We start from the raw sequence: 27746 nt of genomic DNA, 5'->3' as shown, positions 1-27746 counted from the left end.
TACGTATCCAGGTCTCCAATTGCCTATTGATTTCCGCAGTATAGTCCTGGCGATCTTACAAAACAATTGTGCTACCCTTATCTGAAGGTCTGAACTCAGATAAAAGTTTAATAAACTATCCATGTGGCCAACATTATGTAGGCAAGACTGAGCTAGCCTTTAAAGAGCAGATGGCTGCCCACCACTCCTTGATTAAGCAAGCTTTGCAGACCTGGACCAGTGAGTATCCTGTCGCAAGCATCTCATTTACGGATTTCACTTCGATATCGCATCATAGACCATATTCCCCAGCCAAAATGGGTCCCAAAAAAATTCCCAGTAAGTGCCATGTTTTTACGATAGCGGCAACAAAAACACATAGGTCTCTGAATTTACAGTATCTTGGATTCTATGTGTTTTTACCCAAATTGACTAATTGGATTGCCTGAAAAAAAAGTTGCAAGAAAGTAAAAAAATTCTGCTGAAGTCCTGTTTTTAGAGTTCAACAAATTATAGTGGGCAATTGAATTCCCCCCTATATATTGTACAGTAGAATAATGTTCTGCCATGATTTAGAAATAAAAGACACTAAACACAGACATGCCATGGTATTATGGCCTCTGCAAGAGGCGGTCACCCAGTTAGCTCACACTTGGGTACGGACGTGGTTTCACGTTATAACTTGCAATACTATGCTACAGTTTACACTGGATATAGAAGCTCATATTAAGCTCCATGTTGAATAACTGAGTCTGTATTCATCCAATGTTTTATTTAGTTGGGTGAAGATTAAAATTATTGACAGAACATCATGGTCTTTTGATATCTGAAAGGCACACATTGTTCTTCTGTGTTTTTATTCTGTCTCTCCATGGCTGCAGAATCATATTAAGAAGTAAACAACATTCTCTTAATACAAAACACGTTATATTAATTGGCCTAAATCACTCAACAAATGTGTTTGTCTGAGATGTCACAATGCTGTAGTCTGATGATATACACATTAGAAACAGCAGTAATGCCACTAACTTGATATAGCTGTACAGAACTGTTATTCATATATAGCACTGGCATAAACTGAGCATTATTGCATTATAATAGATGCTCTAGCAACAGTGATTTCTTGTGCACGTGCAATTAAACATTATTTTCTTGTCTTCTGACAGTCCATTGAAAGTCCATTATTATTATTATTATTATTATTAATTTTGATCAATCACATTATGAGCATATAGATGCATAGATTAACTAAATATTAGGGTCATTGATAAAATCTTACACCGATCTTTGCTTACCCTCGTTTCTGCTCCATTCTGGCCCTGTAAGGAAAGGTTCAGTGTCATCAAACATGTTTTTTTATTTTTTTATTTCTTTAACCCTTGAATTAAACTAGAAAATAAGAAGGAAGATGACTCCTTTGAGAATTATGAATTTAATAAGGCGGGAACAATGGAGTCCATTTAAATTAGTGTATATGACATTTATGAGTTATGTGTTTGTCCATTGCTGGCAACCAGCCCATGCTGTACCCGCCTTTAAAATGGTCAAATTTGAAAATTCACACATCTTTTTTAACACATCCATTCTCAAATGCTTCACATCCCAATATACTTAAGAGTAAATTATTTGGTTACAGGTTGCCAGTATTAAAACTGTAGGGAGGATGTAGTTGGCATCCCGACGAATGTGAAGACTGGTGTAGGAATCCCGACACCTATCAAAATGCCAACGCTGGAATCCTGACAGGCAGAATCCCAAACGTAAGTATGCCAAGGAGGATTGGATTAGGCTGCAGAGGGAAGGTTAGGATTTGGCACTAGGGGAGGGATAGGCTGCAAAAGGGGAGGGATAGGGTTAGACACTAGCAGAAGGGTTAGGGTTAGGCTGCCGAGGGGAGGATTAGGGTTAGGCTGTGGAGGGGAGTATTAGGGTTAGGCTGCAGGAAGGGAGTGTTAGGGTTAGTCTGCAGGAAGGAATGGTTAGGGATAGGCTGTGAAAAGGGAGAGTTATGGGTAGGGCAAGGGTTAGGGTTACTTTAGTTGCTCAAACCTGTCCAGATTATGGCAGTAGGGATGCCAGTGTCGATATTCTGACCGCCGGCATACTCACTACCGGTATCCTGTACCAAACACTCTGTAGGCATCAGGCAAAGATTTCCTCTACAGATGCCCTCCAGTGTGATCAGTCTTTGAACAGTAACCAGAGCCATACTTCTTTTTAAATGAAAAGTGGTAGCATCAAAAGTATAACATAAGCATAAAATAAGGCATATACACCAATATAGGGCTATCTAAATTTCACCTTCTATTCACATAAAAAGTAACCTTAATTGGAAAATGACTATAGCCAAATAAATGAAATGGTGGCAAGCACAAGATACCTAAAGAATTAATTAATTAATTAATTAATTAATTCATTCATTCATTCATTCATTCATTCATTCATTCATTCATTAATGAGCACATAGCATATGAAAGCTACCCACATATTAGAATTAAAATGGTGAAAAGTGACACCAAAGAGATGGATGGAGAAAATAAAAACAATGTAGGAGAGATTTAAAAAATACTGTAATAACATGCTAAACTATATAACATACAAAATTAAACAGTGTACTACTGTATGTATTATATTATATGAAAACCATATAGCACATCTAAAATATTATTCTAGTACCACTGTATGCATCAAGTTAATAATGATAAATGTTAACTACTAAACTTGTTTGCAAAAATTATTCAACCACCTAAAAGTCAGTAGATTTGTCTGTACAGGTTGAGTATGCCATATCCAAATATTCCGAAATACGGAATATTCCGAAATACGGACCTTTTTGAGTGAGAGTGAGATAGTGAAACCTTTGTTTTTTGATGTCTCAATGTACACAAACTTTGTTTTATACACAAAGTTATTAAAAATATTGTATTAAATGACCTTCAGGCTGTGTGTATAAGGTGTATGTGAAACATAAATGAATTGTGTGAATGTACACACACTTTGTTTAATGCACAAAATTATAAAAAATATTGGCTAAAATTACCTTAAGGCTCTGTATATAAGGTGTATATGTAACATAAATGGATTCTGTGCTTAGATATAGGTAACATCACCATGATATCTCATTATGGTATGCATTTATTCCAAAATACGGAAAAATCCGATATCCAAAATACCTCTGGTCCCAAGCATTTTGGATAAGGGATACTCAACCTGTATTACAAATAACACTTACTGTACACAGATTTTTCCAGACTGTTTTTTTTATTGTGAACCAATAGGCTCTTAAAGGTAATTTTGATAATTAAGTATTTGTAAATTTAGAAAAAAATGTAAAATAAAATATAAATACTGTTTACGTAGTCAAGCCCTGCAGACTAGTACTTAATAAAGCCACCTTTTGTTACAAAACAGCTTTAAGTCTATTGGGGTAAATTTCTATCATATTTGCACACTGGAAGCTAATTTTGACCATTCTTCCTTGTAGATTTGATCCAGGTTGTTTAGTTTGGTTGATGCTGCTTGTGGACAGCAATTTTCATCTAGTACCAACGAGTCTCAATTGTACTGAGATCTGTATTTTGACTTGGCCATTGTAGAACATTCACCCTTTAGTTATTCGTTTACACCAGTGTTTCTTTGGCCTTGTGCTTGGTATAGTTATCCTGCTGAAAGCAGAACTTTCTTACAAGCTTCAGTTTTTCAGAGGACTGAACCAGGTTGTCTTAACAAGATGATCAGTCCCCGCTGAGGAAAAGCATCCCCACAGCATCATACCAGCATCCCCACATTTCATTATGGGGACGGTGTTTGCTGACGAATGTGCAGTGTTAGATTTGAGTCAGACATAGCATTTTAGCTGAGACCAGAAAGCTAATTATTTTGCATTTTCTGACCACAAAACCTTATCCCACAGTTTAGTGGGATCACTTTGATACTTTCTGGCAAAATCCAGATGTACTTTGCCTTTCTTTCCTCCCACTTCCTGCTGGACCAATGTCAGTTTGGCTTCTGTCCTCTCCTCTCCACTCCACTGAAACTGCACTCACAAAAGTCTGCAGTGACCTCCATGTTGCCAAATCTAAGAGCCACTCCTCTCTGGTAATTCTCCTTGACCTCTGTGATGCTTTTGACAATGTGGTCCATCCTCAACCTTCTGAAAATCCTTCACTCCATTGGTCAGCTTGGTATTGCCCTCTCCTGGCTATCCTATTACCTCTGTGATCGCTCTCGCTCCTTCTCTGTCTCCTCTCACGACTCCACCTCCCCTGCACTTCCACTAACAGTAGGTGTCCCCCAAGGCTTTGTTCTTGGACCACTCCTTTTCTCTCTCTATACATCCACTTTAGGTGAGCTCATTCACTCATTTGACTTCCAATATCACCTCTATGCTGATGATACTCAAATCTACTCTTCCTGCCCTGACCTCTCTCCCTCTTCTAACTGTCTCTCCGCTATCTCTTCTTGGATGTTCCAGCACTTTCTTAATCTTAACATGTCTAAGACTGATATGATCATCTTCTCAATCTTCCACATAACATCACCTCCCACTATTTCACTGTCTATTGATGGCACAACTATCTCCTCTAGCCCTCAAATACAGTACTCTGTCCCATTCCTCCCATTCCTGCCTCCAAGATTTTAGCCGTGGTGCTCCCTATTTCTGGAATTCCCAACCTCTCCCTTTCAGACTCTCCACCTCTCTATAATACTTTAAACGTGCTCTCAAGATACACTTTTTTTTATAACAATATTTTTTTTAGTAGATGAAAAAATAAACAGTAAAGCATACAAAGAGGCTCTCAATAACAGTGCAATATAAATCAAAACATATGTCAATTAATGACAAAAAGTAACACAATTTGACATCTCGTTTAAAAAGTGGTTGTTGTACAAACTGTTTTCATCAAAATTTTATTAAAGTAGAAATAGAAAGAAGGGCGAAAAGAGTAAAAAGAAACAAAAAAGGGAGAGCAGTGTGGAGTGGCAAACATATAAAGTAGGAAGAGGAAAGGGGACAAAAAAGGAGAAGAGGAAAGTCGTTATCAACTGGATTCCTATATATTTCTACTTACATTTGGAGAACCCATCGTATGCGTAGAGATAGATACTGTATAATAGATTTAAAGTGTGAAATATTTATGAAATTTTTATAGAAATATCCAGGGGACCCATATTTTGATAAAACTTTTAGAAGAAGTGTGTGTCTTTTAAGTCAGTGTTAGATTGTAATAGCTCTGGAGCATAGTGTAGAGATGAGACCCTTGGTACTAGTACTGCAGAGGATTAATGATTCACAGACGGTTAGCGGTCTACTGGTAAGCCTGTGTTTCACAGTGGAGTGAAAATGCTGCAGTTGCAGGTATTGACAGAAGTATTTATGTGGAATATTGATTTTGGGTTGTATGTCTTCAAATGTGGGGAATATCAAATCGTGGGAAATGTAATTCGGGACTCTGATCCCCCCAGCTTGCCATTACCTAAAAGAAGCAGGACGACTGCCCGGTTAAAATTCAGGGTAATCAAACAATGGAACTATAGGGCTCGGGTGTGAAGCAATGCAAAATCGTCTATAAGCAAGATCCTATATTTCTAAGGCGAATGAGATGACTCGGTGAGCAGACCATTTTTAGGTCTAAAAAACCGAGGAAGCCATAGTAGAGTAGAAGGTGAATCTACTCGTATAATGTTTGCCTCAATCATAACCCATACTCTTTCCGATTTCAGTTGGCTCCATAAGACACATTGAGCAAGCCTAGCTGCAATATAGTAAAGTTTGAAGTTTGGAAGACCTAAGTCACCTTTAGATGTATGCTTTTGTAAGATACCATGTCTTACCCTTGGTTGCTTTTTGGACCATATAAATTGAGAGGTGAGATGATGCAGGTATTTATAAACATATGAAGGGATCTGAACCAGTAGGGTTTGAAATAAGTACATCAATCGCGGTAATAGATTCATCTTGATGTCATTAATCTGACCAATCCACAACATATAGCAGCCACTCTAGTTGTCAACATCTTTTTAAGTTGCGCTAAAAGTTTGGGATACTTTGCTTGGAATAATTAATGATAATATTTATTAAGAGTAACTCCTAAATATGTAATGTGCCATCGGTGCCATTGGAAGGGATAACTATGTTCCAATGTGTTTTTTAGGTCTCTTGGAGTGTAAAAGTCTAGAACTTCTGTCTTTTGTGTATTAATCTTATAACCTGGGTGGCAGCCATATTCTTTGATCTTTTTAAGTATATATGGGAGTGAAGAATCCGGATCAGATATAGGGGGTCATTCCGAGTTGATCGCTCGCTAGCAGTTTTTAGCAGCCGTGCAAATGCATTGTCGCTGCCCACTGGGGAGTGTATTTTTACTTTGCAAAAGTGCGAATGCTTGTGCAGCAGAGCGCCTGCAAAATCGTTTTTGTGCAAAACAAGACCAGCCCTGTAGTTACTCTTTGTGTGCGTTGATTCTAATGATGGATGGTCGGCTTTTGTGATGTCACACATCCGCCCAGCGAATGCCCAGCCACGCCTGCGTTTTTTCTGCCACGCCTGCGTTTTTCCAAACACTCCCTGAAAACGGTCAGTTGCCACCCAGAAACGCCCACTTCATGTCAATCTCCTTGCGATCGGCTGTGCGTTTGGAATCGTCGCTAGAACCAGTGTAAAACCACAAAGGACTTTGTACCCGTACGTCGCGCGTGCGCATTGTGGTGCATACGCATGCGCAGAAATGCCGTTTTTTAGCCTGATCGCTGCGCTGCGAACAATGGCAGCTAGCGATCAACTCGGAATGACCCCCATAGTCAAACGAATATCATCTGTGTGTAACGCAATTTTATGGACACCATCATTATCCTTAAAACCTTTGATACCGGGATTAATTTGGATTCTGACAGCTAAAGGTTTGATAACTAATGCAAAAATCAAAGAAGACAAGTGGCATTCTTGTCTTGTGCCATTGGAGATATCAAAGGAAGGTGAGGTGACCCCATTGACCAACACCGAAGTTTTGGAAGCGGCATAAGGCGCAGCAATACCGTCATAGAATCTTCCACTAAAGCCCATCGGATCTGAGGACTCTAAACATAAATGGCCAAGATATACAGTCAAATGCCTTATCAGCATCTAATCAAGACTCACTTCTTAATCAAACCCAGCCATCTCTCATCCTAACCCTCTGTTACATGCTCACTTCTACCTCTTCTGTGTCCTTGTCTGTCTGCCCCTCCTCTTCAGAATGTAAGCTCTCACGAGCTCTCTCCAGTCATGTGCTTTTTTTTCTCTCTTAAAGGACTATTTATTAACATTATTTTTACTAAAATAATGTGAAAAAGGGTGTTTTCACACCCTTTTAACATTATTTTAGTATCACCTGAATGTATTAAAAGGCATTGGGAGCATTTTTCATGAAAAACTGCTCCAAACCCTTGAATTCACTTTTTTTTAGTAACCCACATAGCATTCCCCATACGTACAGACCAGCTGCATGGTTGAATGATGACCCTTGCTCCAGTCTCAGGGCTGGATGTATCATGGCATTGCATAGTGCATGGGATACATATCGACGCTTATTGCATACAGTATAATGCTAGATATCTAAGGTGTGATTTTTATTTTATTTTTTTATTGCAATGTAGATTTAGGGGTTAGAGGATCTATGAAACTGCCCCTTAAATGGAAAGTGTAGATTTTCCCCAGCATGTGAAAATTTCACTCAGTGGCACTGAGAGGGAAGGGAGCAGGTACAGACTGGGAGGAGCAAAGCATTCATGAAGCTGGCTGGGCGTCTTGTGACACAGCTCAAATCAGAAGCAGGGCTGGTGCCGCTAGTCACCTCATCGGGAGCACTGTTAGTGTGAATTGAGAATGCATTGTACAATTCATCAACTAAAACCCAATTATTTATCTAGTTATGTATTAAAATGAATGAAATCACTAAGAAGAACGCTAAGCTCATTTACTTTAAACCTGTTTCAGCTGCTTCGTTGGTGTACTGTTGATGTCTCACCTTTAAAAGCCAAATGTTTGTTGGCAGGTGAGCTTTAAACCAGGTAAGCACAATTTCTCCTATGAGATAGCAGTTGCCAGGTTTCCAAAAAATCTATGTGAAAAATGTATGTGATAGAGTAGGACTTGCAGTGAGATGGGGTCCCTTGATGTTGGGCTGCAAGCTTAAATGCATTGTACAATTCATGAACTAATACCCCATTATTTATGTAGTTATGTATTAAAGTGAATGAGATTGCTAAGGAGAATGCTGGGTTATATATATATATATATATATATATATATATATATACACTGCTCAAAAAAATAAAGGGAACACTAAAATAACACATCCTAGATCTGAATGAATGAAGTATTCTTATTAAATACTTTGTTTTTTACATAGTTGAATGTGCTGACAACAAAATCACACAAAAATTATCAATGGAAATCAAATATTTTAACCTATTGAGGTCTGGGTTTGGAGTCACACTCAAAATTAAAGTGGAAAAACAGACTACAGGCTGATCCAACTTTGATGTAATGTCCTTAAAACAAGTCAAAATGAGGCTCAGTAGTGTGTGTGGCCTCCACGTGCCTGTATGACCTCCCTACAATGCACACAAGTGGCTCAGGTAGTGCAGCTCATCCAGGATGGCACATCAATGCGAGCTGTGGCAAGAAGGTTTGCTGTGTCTGTCAGCGTAGTGTCCAGAGCATGGAGGCACTACCAGGAGACAGGCCAGTACATCAGAAGACCTGAGGACATTACTTGTACAGGGATTAAGAAACAACGTGATAACCAAAGAGGAATACCAGTATCTTATGCAGTCTAATCCAATTACCCCCACTTTTTATTTTCTGCCGAAAATACATAAGTCTTTGAGTAATCCACCTGGCCGTCCAATAGTGGCAGGCATAGGCTCACTAACTGCAAATTTATCGGAATATGTCGATATCTTCCTGAAGAACTATGTGAAAGATCTCCCATCCTTCTTGAAAGATACGACATCAGTGCTCAACCTATTGAAAACAGTACAATGGAAGGATACTTACATTTGGGCAACAGTGGACGCGCAATCCCTGTACACATGCATTGAACACTCTAAAGGCATAGCCGCATGCAGGGAATTCTTAGACAGCGATCCATCATTGACCAGCACTCACAGAAATTTTATATGCGATATTATGTATTTTATCCTGAGCCACAATTATTTTAAATTCTTAAACCAGTTTTATCTACAATGCTGCGGCACAGCGATGGGTACGACATTTGCCCCGAGCTTTGCGAATCTTTTTATGGGATGTTGGGAGAGAAAACACGTCTACACCTTAAGTGCTTTTAAGGAGAATGTGGTATTTTATAAACGTTACATCGATGATATTTTAATTATCTGGGATGGCACACCGGAAGCTTTTAATGAATTTTTAAGGACTTTGGGAGATAACGATTTGAACCTTGCCTTCACCTCAACAACCAATGATAGATCCGTTGAATACTTGGATCTAGTTCTAACTGGGGAAAATGGAAGAGTTACCACCAAGAACTTCATTAAGAACGTAGATATGAACAGTTATCTACACTACCATAGCAATCATCTAGAAAGGTGGAAGAATAACATCCCGGCCTCCCAGTTCTCAAGAATCAAACGAAACTGCACCAGTGCAAAAGACTGTGAAGATCAATTGGAGATATACAGGAAGAGATTCGAAGAGAAGAGTTACCCGAAGCCACTTTTAGATGAAGCACTGGAGAAAACAAGAGGTTTGGATAGGGAAAAGCTACTAACATATAAAACCAAGGAAGAAACGAAGGAAAGAATCGCCTTCATTACTACATTTAGTCAACATGAGAAAGTGATTAGAGACTCCCTTAAAGCCCATTGGGGAATTCTTCTAATGGACCCAGTGCTCAAAGAAATCTTACCGCCCAAACCAGAACTAATTTTTAAAAAATCTAAAAACCTCAAAGACCTCCTTGCACCCAGCATGCTGAGGGAAAAATCCACTCGCAACACCCCTATGTTGAGATGTAAGGGGTCGTATAAATGTGGGAAGTGCAATATATGTAAATACCTGCATCGGAACAGGAAAACTTTTAGCGATACAGAGGACAAGAATGAATACATTATAAAGGACTTTATGAACTGCAACACATCATCTGTGATTTACCTCTTGGAGTGCACCTGCAAAATGAAGTATATAGGAAAGACAAAAAGACCCCTTAAAATCCGGATTCAAGAACATATAAGAAATATAAAGAATAAGGTGGTCAGCCATGCAGTCTCTCGACATTTCGCATGTAAACATAACTCCGACCCGGAGGACCTTACGTTTAAGGCGATCGAACACGTTTGCTTGGGCGAGAGAGGAGGAGACCTCGGGAACAAATTGTCCAGACGGGAAATGTACTGGATTTTCCAGTTGCAGACTCTACATCCAGCTGGCCTGAATGAGGGATACGAGATTGCACCATTCTTATGAGGTGCAGTATCCCGGAAAGACTCTATTTCCTCCCCCCCCCCCCCCCCCCCCTTTTTCTCCTTCCCTTTCTTCACTTCACGATCTATATACAGCTCACCAGATACTTTAAATATTAAAAATAAAGTAATAAATCACGTGGTAGTATGATGTCTCATTTCGCATACAGTCAAACCACACTGGTACGCCCAATCTCGTCCGATCTTGGAAGCTAAGCAGTGTTTGGGCCTGATCAGTACCAGGGAAGGGGACTACCTGGGAAGATTGGGTACTGTAATATCAAATAAATGATGTCAGTTCAATACCAACTAAATATGCACACCTTTAAAAACTCAACACCGTTAACCCTGCACTCCACACACTTTTTCTTAGTAATTTAATCCGCACTTGCCTCTGTCACTTTTAAATATGAATTACCCCTCCTCTTCCCCCCCCCCCCACCCCCCACCCCCCCCTGGCCCGAACTCCCCCCCCCCCCCCCCCTTTTTTCAAAACTCACTCTCCCCCCCCCCCCTTTTTCCTTAAAAAACTCACTGTTATTTATCCATATTTACATATTGCGCTTTGCACTGGTTATACTGAGGTCCGATGACACAGTATTTATATATTTATATATATTTATTATACTTAATACTGCTCCAGCACTTTATTTATTTATTTATTTATATACTTTTATTACTGATGCTCATACATATATATAAAACATAAGAAATATATGCAAAGTCTTGAATGTTCTGCAAAAATCCGTTGCCTGAGATTACCATCTATTTTCTTTGTATTTATGGTTCCGTTGCCATGGACACGGAAGCAACAGGAAAATAACTGGACACGAAAGGAACTTCTATAAAATGGCCGCCAGACTATACAAATCTAATAGACTAAATCACAACAAAGATGGCCGCCGCCACACAGGTCCTGAGAGACCGAACCTTCACGTACACTGTGACGCCCGCCGGGGATAGGAACACAGAAAACAACCTGACAGCCGGGAGACGCCGCGGGCGCATGCGCAATCGAGGACCGGAAGTGGGGCGGAAGTGACGAAGCCGCGGCACCCGTAACCGGAAGTGTGGCGGAAATGCCACTAATATATCGTTTTTTACTATTTCCATGGACTATTGAGTATTATATACCCGTTATTTGCACTCTACAACCACTGACTCTGCTCTGACTATCTATGTTATATGATTGTATTACACTAAAAGTAGTTTAAACAAACCTACAATATCTAATTGCATCATGTGACGATCTGTGATGTCACAACCCCTTTACCAGCTACTCTGGCTATAAATAGACAGGAAAGCTCATTATGTCCCTACCCTTTGAAGAAGTCTGATGAGACGAAACGCGTTGGGTTTCCTGCACTAATCCCTTGCTGCTTTTGAGTTAAGTTAAACTCCTTATCCTTTTAATACTTGGTCCTGATTTTTATGGTTGTACGTTTTTATGCTTTTTATGCTTTTTTTCAAAAGAACTTGTTTTACTCTCATATATATTAAAAAACCTTTTTTATAAATTTTATACATGTATATATTTTTTGGCTTTTAAATTTACCATTTTTTTAACAACACTGAGCGCCGAACCCTATCTCTCCATTTTTCCATACGCCCAGCAGTGCGATACCGGCACTGCATACTTAGGGCCCGGCAGACACCTTTAATGAGGTTATGTGTGTTTTACTATGGTAATGTTTAAACAATTATAATCTTAATTTAGATTATTTTACTGAGATCATACTTCACAAGTGGCGCTATACCTCCCCCCTTGTTTTTCTACGCATTTTTTGGTATATTGGTATAGCAGCCTGGTGAATAAAATATCCAGTATCAAACTAGAATGTTTGGAAATAATGATCGCACAACTAAGAGGAATGATCTATGCCAAAGAATCTTTAATGAGAGTAAAACAGTTAACGATCCCACACCTACACGGGACCTAGACGATCTATTTTGGGGAATTGAGAAACTCCTCGTCAAAGAAGTTAAAACCTGGTGGGACATAAAGGGACTGGAACATTACGTGACAGTTAACAGGGTACCCAGAGGTTTGAGACTTTTAAAACAACCTACCTTTGGGAATATGGACACACAGTTCACAGAGGAGTGGGACTCCATTTTACATAAATGTTCCATAGATTTAATGAGACTGCTCATCAGGAAGAAGAAGAACGTCCTGGTGGAACTAGAGACTGAGATTAAAGCAAAAGAAACGGAAATGCTTTGTTTTAAGGATAAGGAGGATTATGTAATCAACGAAAAAGTACTTAACAAGAAATTGGAACATGTAGAAGGGGAGGTCATTAAAGGAAAAGAAAAGAAGTTTATACGGGACAAGAATGATTATGACAAAGGCCTAACTAAGAATTGGAGCAGATTCAAGGGACCAGACCATCAACAAAGTACAACGGGAAGATATAAATGGAGAACGGTCCCCAATAGAGGAAGAATATCCAGTAATATGAGTACGGACTCTCCAACAAATACGTATATAAAAACAACCAACAGATTCTCAGCTTTACAAAGAAGGGATTCAACAGGCGACCAGGATTTTTTATCGGTAAGAACGGGAGCACGAACAAAAGATATGGTAAGAAACATGGTGACAGAGGACAGCAAACAAGCATCACCCATGAAGAAAAGGTTTTTAGAAGAAGAGGCAAACGGGGCGGTAGGAGGAAGAGAACAGAAGAGAAGGAATCTATATTAGTTGAACCAACAAATAAAGGCATCTTTAACCTATCCAAACACACACTAACTAAACCAGAGGTAACACTACTAAGCAGAGGACTATCATTCGCACCTAAAAGTGGACACAATAAATTTGAGACCTTCATCGATCTGAATAAATTTATAAGAAAACTTACCCTCAAAAGACATTTCCTAAGGAAAGAAGATGCGATCTTAAGCAACTATGCAGACCACTCAAGATCTGGGTTGAAACCAACTTCCAAGTATTACCCTTTGGAATCGAAAGGTAATAATATCAGCATGTTTTATGAACTGGTAAAGAAAGATTTATGCGACACAGAACTGAAACCGGTAAAGGAAAGGAACATGAAAAACCGTGAATGTGAAGCCTTGAAAAAACTACAGAAGAACAACAACCTGGTTATAAAACAGGCTGACAAAGGGGGTGGATTAGTAATCATGGACCTTGATGCTTATACAAAGGAGGCACTAAGACTATTGGGAGATACAAAATCATACACAGTGCTTCAAAGCGACCCAAAAGAAGTCCTGGTGGAAGACCTGAGGACATTACTTGTACAGGGATTAAGAAACAACGTGATAACCAAAGAGGAATACCAGTATCTTATGCAGTCTAATCCAATTACCCCCACTTTTTATTTTTATTTTCTGCCGAAAATACATAAGTCTTTGAGTAATCCACCTGGCCGTCCAATAGTGGCAGGCATAGGCTCACTAACTGCAAATTTATCGGAATATGTCGATATCTTCCTGAAGAACTATGTGAAAGATCTCCCATCCTTCTTGAAAGATACGACATCAGTGCTCAACCTATTGAAAACAGTACAATGGAAGGATACTTACATTTGGGCAACAGTGGACGTGCAATCCCTGTACACATGCATTGAACACTCTAAAGGCATAGCCGCATGCAGGGAATTCTTAGACAGCGATCCATCATTGACCAGCACTCACAGAAATTTTATATGCGATATTATGTATTTTATCCTGAGCCACAATTATTTTAAATTCTTAAACCAGTTTTATCTACAATGCTGCGGCACAGCGATGGGTACGACATTTGCCCCGAGCTTTGCGAATCTTTTTATGGGATGTTGGGAGAGAAAACACGTCTACACCTTAAGTGCTTTTAAGGAGAATGTGGTATTTTATAAACGTTACATCGATGATATTTTAATTATCTGGGATGGCACACCGGAAGCTTTTAATGAATTTTTAAGGACTTTGGGAGATAACGATTTGAACCTTGCCTTCACCTCAACAACCAATGATAGATCCGTTGAATACTTGGATCTAGTTCTAACTGGGGAAAATGGAAGAGTTACCACCAAGAACTTCATTAAGAAAGTAGATATGAACAGTTATCTACACTACCATAGCAATCATCTAGAAAGGTGGAAGAATAACATCCCGGCCTCCCAGTTCTCAAGAATCAAACGAAACTGCACCAGTGCAAAAGACTGTGAAGATCAATTGGAGATATACAGGAAGAGATTCGAAGAGAAGAGTTACCCGAAGCCACTTTTAGATGAAGCACTGGAGAAAACAAGAGGTTTGGATAGGGAAAAGCTACTAACATATAAAACCAAGGAAGAAACGAAGGAAAGAATCGCCTTCATTACTACATTTAGTCAACATGAGAAAGTGATTAGAGACTCCCTTAAAGCCCATTGGGGAATTCTTCTAATGGACCCAGTGCTCAAAGAAATCTTACCGCCCAAACCAGAACTAATTTTTAAAAAATCTAAAAACCTCAAAGACCTCCTTGCACCCAGCATGCTGAGGGAAAAATCCACTCGCAACACCCCTATGTTGAGATGTAAGGGGTCGTATAAATGTGGGAAGTGCAATATATGTAAATACCTGCATCGGAACAGGAAAACTTTTAGCGATACAGAGGACAAGAATGAATACATTATAAAGGACTTTATGAACTGCAACACATCATCTGTGATTTACCTCTTGGAGTGCACCTGCAAAATGAAGTATATAGGAAAGACAAAAAGACCCCTTAAAATCCGGATTCAAGAACATATAAGAAATATAAAGAATAAGGTGGTCAGCCATGCAGTCTCTCGACATTTCGCATGTAAACATAACTCCGACCCGGAGGACCTTACGTTTAAGGCGATCGAACACGTTTGCTTGGGCGAGAGAGGAGGAGACCTCGGGAACAAATTGTCCAGACGGGAAATGTACTGGATTTTCCAGTTGCAGACTCTACATCCAGCTGGCCTGAATGAGGGATACGAGATTGCACCATTCTTATGAGGTGCAGTATCCCGGAAAGACTCTATTTCCTCCCCCCCCCCCCCCCCCCCCTTTTTCTCCTTCCCTTTCTTCACTTCACGATCTATATACAGCTCACCAGATACTTTAAATATTAAAAATAAAGTAATAAATCACGTGGTAGTATGATGTCTCATTTCGCATACAGTCAAACCACACTGGTACGCCCAATCTCGTCCGATCTTGGAAGCTAAGCAGTGTTTGGGCCTGATCAGTACCAGGGAAGGGGACTACCTGGGAAGATTGGGTACTGTAATATCAAATAAATGATGTCAGTTCAATACCAACTAAATATGCACACCTTTAAAAACTCAACACCGTTAACCCTGCACTCCACACACTTTTTCTTAGTAATTTAATCCGCACTTGCCTCTGTCACTTTTAAATATGAATTACCCCTCCTCTTCCCCCCCCCCCACCCCCCCACCCCCCCTGGCCCGAACTCCCCCCCCCCCCCCCCCCCTTTTTTCAAAACTCACTCTCCCCCCCCCCTTTTTCCTTAAAAAACTCACTGTTATTTATCCATATTTACATATTGCGCTTTGCACTGGTTATACTGAGGTCCGATGACACAGTATTTATATATTTATATATATTTATTATACTTAATACTGCTCCAGCACTTTATTTATTTATTTATTTATATACTTTTATTACTGATGCTCATACATATATATAAAACATAAGAAATATATGCAAAGTCTTGAATGTTCTGCAAAAATCCGTTGCCTGAGATTACCATCTATTTTCTTTGTATTTATGGTTCCGTTGCCATGGACACGGAAGCAACAGGAAAATAACTGGACACGAAAGGAACTTCTATAAAATGGCCGCCAGACTATACAAATCTAATAGACTAAATCACAACAAAGATGGCCGCCGCCACACAGGTCCTGAGAGACCGAACCTTCACGTACACTGTGACGCCCGCCGGGGATAGGAACACAGAAAACAACCTGACAGCCGGGAGACGCCGCGGGCGCATGCGCAATCGAGGACCGGAAGTGGGGCGGAAGTGACGAAGCCGCGGCACCCGTAACCGGAAGTGTGGCGGAAATGCCACTAATATATCGTTTTTTACTATTTCCATGGACTATTGAGTATTATATACCCGTTATTTGCACTCTACAACCACTGACTCTGCTCTGACTATCTATGTTATATGATTGTATTACACTAAAAGTAGTTTAAACAAACCTACAATATCTAATTGCATCATGTGACGATCTGTGATGTCACAACCCCTTTACCAGCTACTCTGGCTATAAATAGACAGGAAAGCTCATTATGTCCCTACCCTTTGAAGAAGTCTGATGAGACGAAACGCGTTGGGTTTCCTGCACTAATCCCTTGCTGCTTTTGAGTTAAGTTAAACTCCTTATCCTTTTAATACTTGGTCCTGATTTTTATGGTTGTACGTTTTTATGCTTTTTATGCTTTTTTTCAAAAGAACTTGTTTTACTCTCATATATATTAAAAAACCTTTTTTATAAATTTTATACATGTATATATTTTTTGGCTTTTAAATTTACCATTTTTTTAACAACACTGAGCGCCGAACCCTATCTCTCCATTTTTCCATACGCCCAGCAGTGCGATACCGGCACTGCATACTTAGGGCCCGGCAGACACCTTTAATGAGGTTATGTGTGTTTTACTATGGTAATGTTTAAACAATTATAATCTTAATTTAGATTATTTTACTGAGATCATACTTCACAAGTGGCGCTATACCTCCCCCCTTGTTTTTCTATATATATATATATATATATATATATATATACACTGCTCAAAAAAATAAAGGGAACACTAAAATAACACATCCTAGATCTGAATGAATGAAGTATTCTTATTAAATACTTTGTTTTTTACATAGTTGAATGTGCTGACAACAAAATCACACAAAAATTATCAATGGAAATCAAATATTTTAACCTATTGAGGTCTGGGTTTGGAGTCACACTCAAAATTAAAGTGGAAAAACAGACTACAGGCTGATCCAACTTTGATGTAATGTCCTTAAAACAAGTCAAAATGAGGCTCAGTAGTGTGTGTGGCCTCCACGTGCCTGTATGACCTCCCTACAATGCACACAAGTGGCTCAGGTAGTGCAGCTCATCCAGGATGGCACATCAATGCGAGCTGTGGCAAGAAGGTTTGCTGTGTCTGTCAGCGTAGTGTCCAGAGCATGGAGGCACTACCAGGAGACAGGCCAGTACATCAGAAGACGTGGAGGAGGCCGTAGGAGGGCAACAACCTAGCAGCAGGACCGCTACCTCTGCCTTTGTGCAAGGAGGAACAGGAGGAGCACTGCCAGAGCCCTGCAAAATGACCTGCAGCAAGCCACAAATGTGCATGTGTCTACTCAAACGATCAGAAACAGACTCCATGAGGGTGGTATGAGGGCCCGACGTCCACAGGTGGGGGTTGTGCTTACAGCCCAACACTGTGCAGGATGTTTGGCATTTGCCAGAGAACACCAAGATTGGCAAATTCGCCACTGGCGCCCTGTGCTCTTCACAGATGAAAGCAGGTTCTCACTGAGCACATTTGACAGACGTGAAAGTCTGGAGACACCAAGGAGAACGTTCTGCTGCCTGCAACATTCTCCAGCATGACCGGTTTGGCAGTGGGTTAGTAATGGTGTGGGGTGGCATTTCTTTGGGGGGCCGCACAGCCCTCCATGTGCTCACCAGAGGTAGTCTGACTGCCATTAGGTACCGAGATGAGATCCTCAGACCTCTTGTGAGACCATATGCTGATGCGGTTGGCCCTGGGTTCCTCCTAATGTAAGACAATGCTAGACCTCATGTGGCTGGAGTGTTTCAGCAGTTCCTGCAAGACGAAGGCATTGATGCTATGGACTGGCCCGCTCGTTCCCCAGACCTGAATCCAATTGAGCACATCTGGGACATCATGTCTCGCTGAATCCACCAACGCCACGTTGCACACAGAATGTCCAGGAGTTGGCGGATGCTTTAGTCCAGGTCTGGGAGGAGATCCCTCAGGAGACCATCCGCCACCTCATCAGGAGCATGCCCAGGCGTTGTAGGGAGGTCATACAGGCACATGGAGGCCACACACACTACTGAGCCTCATTTTGACTTGTTTTAAGGACATTACATCAAAGTTGGATCAGCCTGTAATGTGTTTTTCCACTTTAATTTTGAGTGTGACTCCAAATCCAGACCTCCATGGGTCAATAAATTTGATTTCCATTGATAATTTTTGTGTGATTTTGTTGTCAGCACATTCAACTTTGTAAAGAACAAAGTATTTAATAAGAATATTTCATTCATTCAGATCTAGGATGTGTTATTTTAGTGTTCCCTCTATTTTTTTTTAGCAGTGTATATATATATATATATATATATATACACACACAGTATATGTTGATGCTTCTCATGTGCTAGACACGCCCACAAAGATGTGGCCATATGCTCCCAGCATGCTGTGGTGACACCCCCTCCAGGAGGGGGAGCGGGGAAGGGGGGGGGGGGGGGCACAGGGAGTTGTTCCACCAGGTCCCAGGATTTCTCTTGACAGCCCAGATTTCACCTACTGGGCTGCAAGACAATTAGTAAAACAAAGTACTGTATATCTTAAAGCAAAGTTCTATATTTTATAGAACTTGAGGTGTTCTTATTTAGCTAATGCAGTGGTTCTTAAAGGCGGTCCTGAAGGCACCCCAACAGTCCACGTTTTAAAGAAATTCATGCTACCCCAAAGTAGCCTGGCCACACTAACCTAGGAAACACTGCACCCCAAACTCAAACTGTCTCTCAATATAGATAGATATAGATATAGTTCTGTATGTGCCATTATCATGTGGCCTTACATTGGGTAATTATGTGACCCAGAGTGGTTGCTCTTATCAATTTTGTGGTGGGGCACCTCCTAGGTCAGTGTGGCCGGGCTACTTTGGGGTGGCACACTATAACATTTTCTTTCGCACTTTTTAATAATTACAAATAATTTTTCCACTAATACTACTCTTTTTAGTATTTTAATTAACACCTCTTCACCTGTGTGTCACCTTTTATTACATAGCTTTAGCTACTTTCTTATTAACACTCACTAACACATTAGCCTTTCACTGGTGTGCTGTCCTGGGGTGTCTGACTTCGCCAGCCTTTATGGGGTTCCGTACCCCGGACTAAAACTTAGTATAGGGACCTCCAGTATCAAAGACGCTGTGAAGTTGGCCTGGGGACTTAACCATATCTTTGCAAATATATGTAACTAAGATGTCTGATTTTTCTATTGTAATTAATAATAATAATTATTGTCTAAAATAACCCCTCTCTTTCAGCACCTAGGGGGTATTACAAGTTTGTTTGAGCAGCTTCCATCCTACTGTATATTACATGCAAGAGCAGCCAGTATTTACCTTGCACAGTAAAAATATAAATGTAGTTGCTCCTCTTGCATGGCAACATGGTTTATTCCAGACACAAAGTTCATTACTTTTTTTGCATTACTTACATACATGAATCAGGCACATAGTTCTTTGCTGTTTGATACACTATTATGTTTTTTTTTTATCTCTCACTGCAATGCTATACATACCCTGTGAACTATGATATATAGATATATGTGTGTGTATGTATATTGCTTCCTCTAATATATCATTGCTGTTTACTGTTATTTATGAGCAGTGCTAACAGTGTAGCTTATGTCCATCTGCGGGTCAAATTTACTAGTAGTCTATCTAACAAGATATGTTACCCTTACCAGTAACCTTTATATAGGCACATTATGAATTTATTAATATACTGTCAGCTATTTGGTGTGTGTTAATTTAAAATAAGGCTTAACATATTCCCGGTTTATTGGATTTATAAGCGTTGCCTTATGCCCATAGAGCTTAAGTCTGTGCAATGCCACTTCACACTGTGAAGACATATCTAATTGAGTGGTAACTTTTGCAGCAATGTCTGTTTTCACTAACGCACTTGTTATGTTAGGTTGCTAGGTTACACATTGTCTCAGCCACAAGCCACGCCCACCTGGCAGAGCCGGACCTCCGGCGCAGTGTTGCGCTGATGACGTCATCGGACTCGAGTCGGACGGCATGGTGGCTGCTTCTCCACTAGATGGTGAGTCTATTTAAATGTTGTAAGTGTTTGTATTCTGTATGTTCCGAGCAGTGTTTTTTGTTCTTCGCCTGGAGTGACAACTGTTTGCTTTCTATACATTGCACCAATTGGTGAGAGTGAGGCAATCGGCCAGCTGTGCAATATGTCTCTGTGAGTGCCGGACTCTGTCTGTCTACATTTGAGTATCCTGGTTCAGGTTACCTCCTGTCAAGGCACTGCAGCGTCTGTAAGAGACTTGACATCATCTGGTGAGGGGTTATCTTTGTGTGTGCTACACCACCCTCTACTGTGATGACTACACAGGATGAAGTGGCAGGCTTCAGCAGGTTGATGCTTCCTATAGGACACCAGTTATTCCTAATGGACACAGAAGCGGAAGCTACAGTATATTGTTCTCAGAAAGGATTTCAGATACACTAGGGGTGGAAACCCCGGAACAACTTATAGCCCAATTGAATAAACTAAAAAGAATAGAAATAGATTTCTTTCTGTATGGGGTGTCCCTTTCAGATTATTTTAGGGACAAACGCATTCCCCAGGGCTTTCGAAAAAGAAATATCCCCACAATAGGACGGCATAACCAAGATTTTTGCAGAAAGTGGGCAGCCGTTTTGAATAATTGCTCACTTGATTTAATACTTTTAGTGATCAAAGAGTCACGGAGGGAATTAAATGCTGTTAAAGAGAAAATAGTCTCTTTTGAACAAACATATCTGCCTAAGATACAAGCTGAAGCACCAGAAGACTGGTTAACCAAATTAAACGAACAACTGAATAAATATTGCACAGACCTGATCAATTTCAAAAAGAAGAAATTAACTACAGTGATTCGGGACTACGAGCAACATCAAGTTTACAGATGGGCATACAACAAGGGACCTTCTCACCCCAGGGTCCCCAGATTCAGGAGAAAATTGAAAAAGTTCCCTTTGGAAACAGATAATTCAACTGCAGCAGAGTCATTTACTGACACAGAATGTGCCAGCACATCGGCAGCAGGGGTATTAAAGAAACCTCCAACTGGGGTATCAACACGGACAAAAAACCACAACGCAAAAGAGGCAGTACGAGGAGGGCCGGACAAAACGCAAGGCAAGTGCGCAAAAACGGTAACCATCTACAAGACAGCTCACTCAGAAAGAACTACGAGTGTTAAATAAGGGGCTGTCTTTTGTGTCCACCCACACCCCAGATGTCTTTACGGATAAAGTGGACTTACTTAAATTCAATCGACGCCTTAAGCTGAAGGAATTCTTTAAGGAGTCTCCACCCCTTCTAAATACTATGCCCATATATAAAAAATCTAAATTTGACCGAAGTTCTACGAACAAAAGCATTGACATTCTCTGCTTGTATGGAATCCATTATTGAAAATGTTGCTCAGCTTCCAAAGCATTATCAATTGAATATTTCTAAGGCAGAATGAAAGGCATTAAAAGATCTACGGTCATATCAAGACATAGTCATCCGCCCTGCAGATAAGGGCGGTGGAATTGTAGTTTTAAATTTGACCCAATACGAGGAAGAGGCGTATAGACAGCTGCTCAATACTAGTACTTATGAGCAGTTATCCAAGGACCCAGCTGTGGGGTATAAATGTGAATTGGATAACATCTTACAGCAGGCAGCCTCAAATAACATCATCTCACCTCATGTACTCGAAGCGCTCACTCAGGACTGGCCGGTTGTTCCAGATTTCTATACAATTCCTAAACTTCACAAATACATTGTTTCCCCTCCAGGACGTCCGATTATTGCTGCTCGGGATTCACTTTTTTATTCAGTTTAGCAGTATCTGGACTTTTACCTTCAACCTCTTATACAAAACCAGCCAAGGTTCCTGAAAGATACTACTACTCTTATTAAAAAGTTTCATGAGATATCACCATTACCTGACAAATATCTCTTGTGTACCGTGGATGTTATTAACTTGTACACGGGTATTCCGCATGAACGTGGTCTTGAAGTAGTGAAAGTCTTTCTTCAGTCCCAATCAGAATATCAGGGACCGGACATTGATTTTTTTCATCCATCTGTTAAGTCTCACACTATCGAGAAACTATTTCTTATTGACAGTAAAATGTATCGCCAGCGAACTGGGTGTGCGATGGGATCATGCATCGCATCCAGTTTCGCAAACGTATTCATGTGTAATGTCGAACAGGACTTATTTTTTGTAAAGCATAGCATCGGCCAATCAATAAAGCTGTTTTTGCACTATAACGATGACATCTTCATCTTATGGCATGGAAGCGAGGAGTCATTTAAGAGGGCTATGAAATAGGTCAATTTGCAAGATGAAGCAATTAAGTTCACCTATGAGTGTGATACTCAATCAATCCATTATCTGGACGTTCACATTTCGTTGGACACAAATTTGAACATAGTAACATCTATGTATTACAAACCAACAGATAGAAATACTATACTTCAAGCAAATAGTCACCATCCTATATCCACTAAGATAGGACTTCTTTACTCTCAATTTATGAGGATTAATAGAATCTGCAGTGATCCGCTTGATGCAGAACACCAGTTGGATATAATGTTTCAGAAATTTCTGCAAAGGGGTTACAAGCTCAAGCTACTGAAGGACGCCAGGAGAAAAGCTTTGTCTCTGTCACAATCAGAAGCCCTTATGAGTTAGTTAGAGAGCATTGTCTGGACATACAGCCAGTAAAGTCATCAACCGGAAAGCCAAATTTGGCCTGTGATAACCAAGGATAGAGACCTGACAGCTTTGAAAAATAGCTCTATTTTGTCATCCTTTAAACGTGGCAAAAATATTAAGGACATAGTAGTCCATAACGAGTAACAACATATCTAATTTCAACCCTGTCAAACCAACTCATTTTCTTACTCGCAAACCAGGTAATTTTTGGTGCATAGGCTGTACTACTTGCAGTTGCATAGAACAGGGCAACCAATTTCGACATCCAGTATCCGGTAACTTGTACTACTACGCAAATAGTGTATTACATTAAGTGTCCATGTGGACTTTTGTATGTTGGTAAAAGCATCAGACAGTTTAACGAGTGCATAGCACTCCATCGTTCAAGTAACCGGGCAGCACTAGAGGGCAGAGGCTCTGATCAACCTGTAGCTCGACACTTCAAAGAGTTCCAGCATAGTCTAGCTGCCATCAGATATAGAAATTATTGATTGTATCCCGCCACAGATATGAGGTGGCGACAGAAGAAAAGCTCTCCTACAAACAGAAGTGAGATGGATCCATACATTACAAACTGTCCAGCCATTGGGACTGAACGAAACTCTGAGTTTCAATTGCTTCCTCTAATACAGCCATGGCCAATGCGTGGCTCTTGAGCCGCATGTGGCTCTTTCTTTATTCAAATGTGGCTCCCAACACCCGAAGTCACCTGACCACAACAGATCCTGGAAACCAGTGCACTCCAGCCAGACACACAGCAGCACTACGGTGACTGAAAATTGAGGGAGCCAGATACTGAGCTGTAGTGACATATGAGGGTGGGCTGGAGTGACACAAGAGTGAGCTGGCTGGAGTGACACAGAAGGATCCTGGCAGGAGAGACATAATGGGGGAGCTGACTGGAGTGATAAAGGAGGGTGCTGACAGGAGTGACACATGGGGGAGCTGGCTGGAGTGACACATGGGGAAGCTGGCTGGAGTGACACGGGAGGGTACTAGCAGGAGTGACACATTCACACATGGGCTGGCTGGAGTGACACAGGAGGGTGCTGACTGGAGTGACACATGGAGGAGGTGAAGTGTATTATATGAATATGGCTGTTTCAATATATGTTATGTGGATCTGGATTTTTTAATTATTTTATGCGGAAGTGTCTTTTTCAATGTATTTTATGTTGGATCTGGCTTTAAAATGTATTTTATGTGGATCTGGCATTTTCATTGTAATTTATACCAGGGGTGTGGCCTAGCAGGCTTGATGTCGGCTCTTTGACATACCTAACAAGATTTTTTGGCTCTTTGTCTCTGACTGGTTGGCCACCCCTGCTCTAATATATCATTGCTGTTTACTGTTATTTATGAGCATTGCAACAGTGTAGCTTATCATGCTTATGTCCATCTGCGGGTTAAATTTACTAGTAGTCTATCTAACAAGATATGTTACCCTTACCAGTAACCTTTATATAGGCACAGTATGAATTTATTAATATACTGTCAGCTATTTGGTATGTGTTAATTTAAGATAATGCTTAGCATATGCCGGGTTTATTGGCTTTATAAACTTTGCCCTATGCCCATAGCCAGATTAAGGGGGGTTGCAGGGCATACTTAACCCCGGGCCCCCCTTTGTTAGGGCCCCCCCCGGCCAAAGCACACTAACGTCAATAGCTTCCCTCTCATGCAGTAGCAGAACCAGACAGCCAGAATGTGAGCAGGACAGTATGCATTGCAGGCAAGTATTGGGTTTCATGAGCTACCGATGGAGCTTTAAAACCAGAGTAGAGATAGGAGGATGGGGAGAGCTGTAAGTGACACAGGAATTCTATCTTCTCTTCTTCCCCGCCTGGGTGTCTGAATCCTGAGTAACCTGTTATCTAATGAGGGTCTAGAGCAGGGGTGGGCAATTATTTCAGCTGAGGGGCCACTTCACATTTCCTGTCAGTATCCGAGGGCCACAAACAAAATAGCAGCTCCCCCCACTTGCCAAAAATATAGGGACGTGGCTTCATGTGGAAGGGGTGTGGGCAAAAAATAATACAGATTCATATAAGGCTGCACAATAGTCTGCATTATTCAAATTGCGCCACACAGCGCCACTTACACACATTACACCAGGTAGAGCCCCTTTTACACACATTACGGCAGGTAGAGCCCCTTTTACACACATTACGGCAGGTAGAGCCCCCTTTTACACATTAACATTTTATTTAGGATAATTATTGCGCAGCAAGCAAATTATCCAGTATCTTATAGCCCCTGGGGAAAGGTGTGACACAGTGATAGAACACGGGGTGTGTGACACAGTGACAGAACATGGTGGAGGTGACACAGTGACAGAACACGGGGGGGGGGGTGACACAGTGACAGAACACGTGGGGGTGACACAGTGACAGAACACGTGGGGGTGACACAGTGACAGAACATGGGGGGTGACACCAGTGGTGTCAGAAGGCAGGTGCGGGGGGTGCGACAGGCACTCGGGTGTCCCCTTTGGACGGGGTGACACCAAAGTGCCAGCTCTTCTGCTGTGACAGGAGCCGAGTGCTGCAGTGAGATAATCTCCTGCAGCACTCGGCTCCTGTCACAGATAAGAGCCGGCACACATACAGTCCAGTCTCCGGGGTCAGCCAGCATCTTTGGGGAAGCTGGACATGCCTCCGGAGTGAAATAGAAAAGACCCACCAGGCCACACCCCTTCTAAATTAGGTCACACCCATTTTTCGGGCGCCACGAGGCCCGAGCGGGGTGTGTGTGTGTGTAATAGTACAGAGTGCGCTCCGGGTGTCACCACACCCGGTGATGCCTCTGGGCGACACGGTGACAGAACATGGTGGGGTTGACAGTGACAGAGCACGGCGGGGGTGACGCAGTAACAGAACACGGGGGGGTGACACAGTGACAGAACACGGGGGGGTGATAGTGACAGAACACGGGGGGGGACAGTGACAGAACACGGGGGTGTGACACTGTGACAGAACACGGGGATGACACGGTGACAGAACATGGGGGGGGTGACACGTGACAGAACACAGGGGTGACATGATGACAGAACACAGGAGGGGATGGTACAGCGAGAGCTAAATTTCTCTCCCCGCAACCTAAAAACTGCCCACTGCCCGCACACACAAATATACACACACTATCACACACACACTCTCTCTCACACACACACTTTCTTTCACTTTTCCCATTTACTTACTGATCTGGCTGGCAGTGGCAGGAAGAATGGATCTGTAGCAGTTTGCCTCTTGTCCCATGTAGCTCCGCCCCCTGAGGTCCCGTGTAGCCCCCCCCCCATCGGCACATAGCTGCGCCCCCTTTTCGGCTGAACACAGCCGTTGTCACTGTGGACGGGAGGAGGAGGAGGCTGTTACAACGCAGCAGGGGAGAGAGGCGCCGCCGGCAGCTAGGAGGTACTGCAGTGCAGAGCAATGACAAGCAGCTCAGCCGGTCGGGCCGCTTGTCATTACTCGCTGGTGGGAGGCAGTGGGCCGGGCAGGATCGGTTTGCGGGCCGCATCCGGCCAGCGGGCCGTATTTTACCCACCCCTAGTCTAGAGAGAGAGAGACACATAGAGAGTCATTCTGAGTCCTGTCCTTGTGTGTAAGTAGTACAGAGGCTGTTGCTGCTATTCTTGCATGTGACAAATTACAGATTTTTTTTTCTATGCGCATTCTAAATTTGTTTAAATTGTCTTCGTTCCACTACAAGAAAATTGTATATAATAGTTGTCATTCAATTAGGTTTCGCTTTAAACAGTAACCAGGCATAATTAAACTATTACTTTAAATCTAGTATACACCATTGGGTTAAATTTAATATAAACAATCCATTAGAGATGAGCGGGTACGGTTCCTCGGGATCCGAACCCCGCCGAACTTCACCTATTTTACACGATTCCGAGGCAGCCTCGGATCTTCCCGCCTTGCTCGGTTAACCAGAACGCGCCCGAACGTCATCACCCGCTGTCGGATTCTCGCGAGATTCGTATTCTATGTAAGGAGCCGCGCGTCGCCGCCATTATTACTTATGCATTGGAGATTGAACGGAGAGGACGTGGCAGCGTTCTCTCCCTGAAAAGCTTCGTAATCTGTGCTCAGTGTGCTGCAAATATCTGTGCTCAGTGTGCTACAAATAATCTGTGCTCAGTGTGCTGAAAATATCTACGTTCTCTGCCTGAAAATGCTCCATATCTGTGCTCAGTGTGCTGCAAATATCTGATCAGTGTGCTGCATTGTGGGGACTGGGGACCACCAGTATATAATAATTATAGTAGTACAGTACAGTAGGCCATTGCTGTATCTTGCAGCTCTGTGTCACTGCAAGTATCCATTCCATATCTGTGCGGCATTTTTGTGAGCAGTATATATAGTATTACAGTGCAGCATTTTGGTGACTAACAGTATATAAGCACATGTGGGAAGAGGGCCCTGCTCGTGAGAGCTTACAATCTAAAGGGGAGGGGTAGACAGACATGGGTGACACAGATGGGGTACATAGAGAACATGGAACAGAGGGTTAGGAATCAGGATGAG

General features: G+C 41.5%; 2 pseudogenes; both read left to right on the top strand.

The window, feature by feature from the left end:
• Positions 1-10605: 10605 nt before the first annotated feature.
• LOC134946162 (5S ribosomal RNA) lies at positions 10606-10724 on the top strand (annotated as a pseudogene).
• A 4857-nt stretch (positions 10725-15581) lies between these two features.
• Positions 15582-15700, top strand: LOC134946161 (5S ribosomal RNA; annotated as a pseudogene).
• The last annotated feature ends 12046 nt before the right edge of the window (positions 15701-27746 follow it).

Source organism: Pseudophryne corroboree, chromosome 7 (genome assembly GCF_028390025.1).
Source record: "Pseudophryne corroboree isolate aPseCor3 chromosome 7, aPseCor3.hap2, whole genome shotgun sequence".
Lineage (NCBI taxonomy): Eukaryota > Metazoa > Chordata > Amphibia > Anura > Myobatrachidae > Pseudophryne > Pseudophryne corroboree.
The sequence above is the reverse complement of the archived record's forward strand: the minus strand, read 5'-3'. Positions and strand labels throughout refer to the sequence as shown.